We start from the raw sequence: 6000 nt of genomic DNA on the forward strand, positions 1-6000 counted from the left end.
ATTGAGGTTGTCAGTTGTCCTCTCAAATATCCCCCCCCATGTTGTAAATCCAGGCTTGTCAGTGAAGGAATACTGTATTTGATTCAGCTCTAGTCAGCTGGAGCTGTCTGCCAAGAATTCATTTGTATTCACAAGCCTTTTACTATGCACGTCTCTTTTTGTCATGTGCTTCTTATCAATTTTCAATTCTCTGCTTGACTTCTTTGCACACACAAACATTTCATTACTGTGATAGCTCACTCCGGGATCAATCTGGAAATTCAAGTGACCCTGGTATACCAAATGGCTCATGTAACCCTTTTAAGTGTCTTCCGTCAGAAACCGATGAATGCCTGTTTGAGTCGTCCTACCTGTTGAATACAAAGAGCAATCAAAGATAGGGGCATAGGGACAATGCGCATAATTGGAGGGTATCAGATTCAATTTGCCGCAGATCATTTAAATGGCAATTAGGTGATTTTTTTGCGAGAGGAGTGCGCTTGCTAAGAGCAAGGGAGAAGTCTTGGTGCAATCACACCGAGGGCTCACACAGAGTCCTTTAGTTTTGTGTCACTGAAGTTGGATCATTTGCATATCAATGTGATGCGATGAAAATGTGGAGAATTAAGCCAATCACAAAGCAGCTTGTTAAGACAGTGATTGCACAGGCAGAATGGTGAAAGCATCCTCTGCTAGTATGTTACAGAATTCAGTTCAGAGTCACTTTGTAATAAAAATAATAATACATGCATGTTAAGGCCACAGACACGCATGACCTTTACGCTTCCATGTTCCTTGAGAATCTAAGCACTGCAAGATTTGTGCTCAGTGATACAAGGACAAACAGAAAAATATGCATGACTTGCACCTCCCTGGCGTACCACTTCAATAACACTGAATATTGATGTGATTGTTGATTTGTTCTGTGGGCACTGAAAATGCCCTCTCTGATGGTTTTCAGAAACAAGAGCACAGAGAACAGCCTGAGGAACAGGACAAAAAAGGTGCATGTGATGGTAGACGTCTGCCATAAAGGATGTTTTATTCAAAATGCCCTGTGCATGCTAAATTAGACATCTCTGAGCTTTTTATGTTGTTATTTTATGTAAATATTATGTCTGTGCATTGTGGCAAAGTACATTTCTTGTTTCACTTTTATCACTGTCTGAGAGGAAAAGGTTCTATGTCAGATTTACTCAATCTTAAAATGAGTCTGTGTCTTCTTTGGGATGGATTTGGAGAAGTTTAGCATTACATCACTTGCTCGCCATTGGATCCTCTGTAGTGAATGAGTGCCATCAGAATGAGAGTCCATCTGATAAAAACACCACAATAATCCACAAGTAATCTGCATGACTGCAGTTCATTTTTAATGACTTATGAAGTGAAAAACTGCATGTTTGCCAGAAACAAATCCAAAGGTTGTTTAATTGTAAACTGTCTGCAAAATGTGAGTTACAAACGTCTCAATGATGGGATTTATTACAAACACATAGCTTTTCACAAGATGTTAATTAATGGACTGGATTCGTGTGGATTACCTGTAGATTATTGTGATGTTATTGATGGACTGGATTCTTGTGGATTACCTGTAGATTATTGTGATGTTTTTATCAGCTGTTTGGACTCTCATTCTGATGGCACCCATTCACTGCAGAGGATCCATTGGTGAGCAAGTGATGTAATTGGCACCCATTCACTGCAGAGGATCCATTGGTGAGCAAGTGATGTAATAAACTCATTATAATCAATAAAAAAAAATTTTCAGCAATTTTTTTTTTTTTGTTTAATTTTTTAACTATTCCTTTAAATCCGCAGAACACTTGTAAGGTTCTTAAAAAATGTTCTGTATAGAACCTTTAGGGATTCGTAACAAGAGAATGTAATATTTGATGTTTGATTTCATTAATTTAATAGGTCATATAAATAGATACTTTATCACTATAAGAAACAACTATAGCCATAACACTATTATTAAAGAATATTATGTAATGTATTTATTAATTATTGTTTAGCCTACAGAGATATGTTGTGTTGAAAAGCACTTTTATATAATCTTTTTATTTTAATATAATTATATATTTAAATATATTTTAAAGTTTTATGTTAAAGGCACTACATGTCAGTTTTCGCCGCTAGAGGGCAAGTATTCAAAAACAAACAAAGGCGTAGTTTGATGTCACCGTGACTGAGTGTTCATCCCCACAGCTGATGCAATCCGACAGGACTCGGCAGAAATCATGGTTCATGGCTAATGTAGTTTATTAAAGATTTATTAACATCGTAGTATTAAGCAGGGTGGACTGAAAGCCATCCAAGCGAAACAAGGCCACTGAAAGAGTGTGACACATGGCTCGAAAGCAGCGAAGCTTTTATTGTGCCACAGTCGACCACTTCCGCTCCTTCCGGTCGTGCGAATGTGGGGTAAAGCAGCGCTGTTTTATCATACTAGATACATCTGAAAGTTCTGTTATTGTTACTCTGTGCGGTCGTCACCTGTCTAATAAAACGCATAACATATTAAAGCGTCTCTGGTGTTTCCAAGTTTTCTACAAAACAAAAACGGAAATCGGGGCTGCCATTGGCAGGCGACGCAATGACTAGGTGAAGTAATCATTAGCCACTATTTAAAATGGCTATTTCTCTGGATTTAAACATTTTTTTAAACATTTGGGATAATGTAAGTACATACGTCAGCAAAATATATAACACTGTTGTAGTAATTTGGGATATTTTAATTAAGAAATCTTACATATTGTGCCTTTAAATAACAATTGCATGACAATTGAAAATGTATATAAGAAAATAAAATAATCCTTACAGCTAAAAAACTTTTTATTCTATACTGCAAAACCATCTGGCCATAAGTATAACAGTGAGAATTTCCACTGTACAACCATTATAGTTCTTGTAATGTCACCAGTGAGGAGACAAATACTAATGAGAATCAGTAGGAAGTTATTTCATAGAGATAATTCACGGTGTTCCAACTGGGACAGCTCATCAAACAATGTGGCTATTAAAACTGAGACATATGAAACCACAATCAAGAAAAATGCATGACAGACAGAGATGGTGGTAATATCAAAGGGAATTATTTATATCCATCCCAGTTTCTGTCTGGTGGAAAAGGTGGTCGTCTGCTGAATACTCAATCAACAATAAGAACTTTTGCACTTGCCATAATCTATCATAATTGGTTTGGGCATGTTGTTTGAATGTAGGGACGATCAAACTGAGTACAAAGAGTGCATAGGGATGTCTCCGTGTTTGTACAGTATAACTCTTGTTCACGGCATCCACCAGACAACCCCCTGTCAGAATATGTACACTTCTCTACTTGCAAAAAAGCGGTAGGTGAACATTACCTGGGTGACGTACTGCATCCGAAGAGATTTTGAAATGTGCAACCACAGGAGGACACATTACTATCCCATGAGGCCTTGGAAGCTGAGAAGCTGTCAGATTCAAAAAGTGTAAAAGTGAAAAATATTGTGCCTCTTTTCCAGTGCTATTAGAAATAAGATTGTTTTTTCTTGTGTATTTGTACAATGTTATTTGTGTGGTTGTTAGCAGTGATGGGTGAAACTCGATATATGTTTCATATAACCTTTAAAACATTTACAAAGCTTGTTTTGTTCACAAAATCAAGGTGCAGTGACTCGTCGGTTCATTTGATTCAAAGATTTACTTCTCTGTCCCTAAATAATTCACTTCATCAGCTATCAAAAAGTAGTTATTCATTGAATTTTACATATGTTCTGAAAGTAAAAAAAGAACATTTTACCAACAAACACTCTGAGCGTTTGTTTTATTGAGGCTGCTTTCTTTCATCAGTGAGGAAAAGTAAAACCAGAAGTGGATTTTGAGTGGAGTGATTACAGAACGTGTTGGCGAGAGATTCAAATCTTTGGTGATTCAGTCCGGTTGTCTTGCCTTTGCGTTTTTTTTTTTTGTGACACCTATGCGTTTTGATTTATTTTGGAGCTATTTTTTTGTTTGCTGAGAAGACATAATGTATAATAACTATTCTCATTCCAAGTAGCTGGAAGTTTTTTTTTTTTTTTGCAGGCTACATTGGCCAGTAGGTAGCGACAACTCTCTTTAGTTTGAGTTAAAATATACAAAATAACTGTCTGTGTAGTATGTAAGTTGCTCAATATTAATTACTTGTTTGTATAATAATTGTAGTATAAAAGCAACACCACCTAAACGTGCTGCTGTTCTGGACATCAGCTAGGCTGTGAATAGACACTGTAATAGATATTCAGACCCAGATAGCAAAAAATACTCGGGCCAGGTCCAGTTAGAATTCTCGCCTGGCAGAGACTTACCCCTCGGCCTGAAAGACAGAACTCTTGCCTGTGTGATATTGCTTTTATGTAGAAATGAAGCCTACAAAGGAGCGTTTTGCTAAATATATACACTATAATACATATTCATTATATATATTTTTTAACTTAACCTGTTACATTGACTCTCACACAACACAAACTGTTGCATGCCATCCTGGACTACATATCCCAGCATCCATTGCACTGATTAGACACACACAGCTGCTGCTAATCCCGGTTGCTGTGATTTTTGCCAAGTAAGACATGTTCCTGGATTAACATCTTTTGTTAATCCTGGATCAACATTACTAACGAGGGTCCAAAAATACAGACTTAACCCAATCTCTACCCCTAAACCTAACCTTACCCATAATTTATTCCTAAAAATCAGAGGGAAATAATATCTGATTAAACAAGGGTGTAGAAGCACCTAACCCTGACTGTAAGCCTAAAACTGACATTTCCTGAAAAGTTATCTCTCAATTCTGATTGGTTGATTGGAATGATGTCCCGGGATCAACAAGGATGTTGATCCAGGGATACGTGTAACCCCTCTCTCCTGGGTCCCTCTCCGCCACACCTCGGCCTCGATCTGAGTGGGCCTCGAACCCGGGTCTCCGGCATGGGAGGCTGGCGCACTCTAACAAGGAGGCTAAATGACTGCTGCCACTAGTGTCTGTCGCTGGTGCGTCTCTTGAGATCAGGGGAGTGAGGTCTACCTGCACAGCACCTACTTGCTGGCCTCAGTTACACTCACCCCCCTAAACCTCACTCCCATCCGGGTCACGGCACCAATGTAACCCCTCTCTCCCAGGTCCTCACCACCACACCTCGGCCTTGCTCCAAGTAGGCCTCGAACCAGGTCTCTGGCATGGGAGGCGAACGCACTAACAAGGAGGGCAAATGATTGCAGCCACTAGCGTCTGTCGCTAGTGCGTCTCCTTGAGATCAGGGGAGTGAGGTTTAAGCCGAGTTCAGACTGCACGATTTTCAAAGTAGTCGGGTCCCTGTTCTTTTCACACTGCATGACTATCTCAGCCAGCATTCAGTCGCTGCTGTGTTCACACTGCACGATGGATCGGCGACAGAAGGTTTCACACTGCATGACTTTACAATAGGAAGAATTGCCGACAACTCTGTCTGGCATGCAAACTACGTTTCACAACCAAACACACGCGAGATGTGACAAGGGAAACAACGCGATATCACGCGTGCAAGACCAGAGTTCTCACGTGAGACTGGGCTAGCTCAGATGAAACGTCAAACACACACGGGTGCTCCTGCCAAATTTCTACTAATTTTTCTTCCATTTCTTGGGTCCACATAGACCAAGAAGGTGGCTTTTTCTGAAACGAAGCCATGCTTGCTGATATTGTGGTATATAACTCCTCCCCGAACTCCCCGCTGCTCTGTATCTTGCTCTCTCATTGGCTGTCAGTCATCGCCGACGTAGTTTTCAGTCAGAACACTTTTCACACAGCATAATTTTGAATCGCCGACAGGTCCAGATATTTAGCATGCCAAATATCTCACGGGCGTTGGTGACTCGTCGGCGATTCTCTCAGATTGCGTCTTTGCTCATTCACACTGCGTGATTGTCACTCGCGTGAACGAGCAACGATTTGCCTGTGATTTCGGGCATTTGTCGGCGATTTCTCAAAACCTGTCGGCGAGCCAAAAACTGGGC

The sequence above is a fragment of the Cyprinus carpio genome, unplaced genomic scaffold, assembly GCF_018340385.1.
Source record: "Cyprinus carpio isolate SPL01 unplaced genomic scaffold, ASM1834038v1 S000006624, whole genome shotgun sequence".
NCBI lineage: Eukaryota > Metazoa > Chordata > Actinopteri > Cypriniformes > Cyprinidae > Cyprinus > Cyprinus carpio.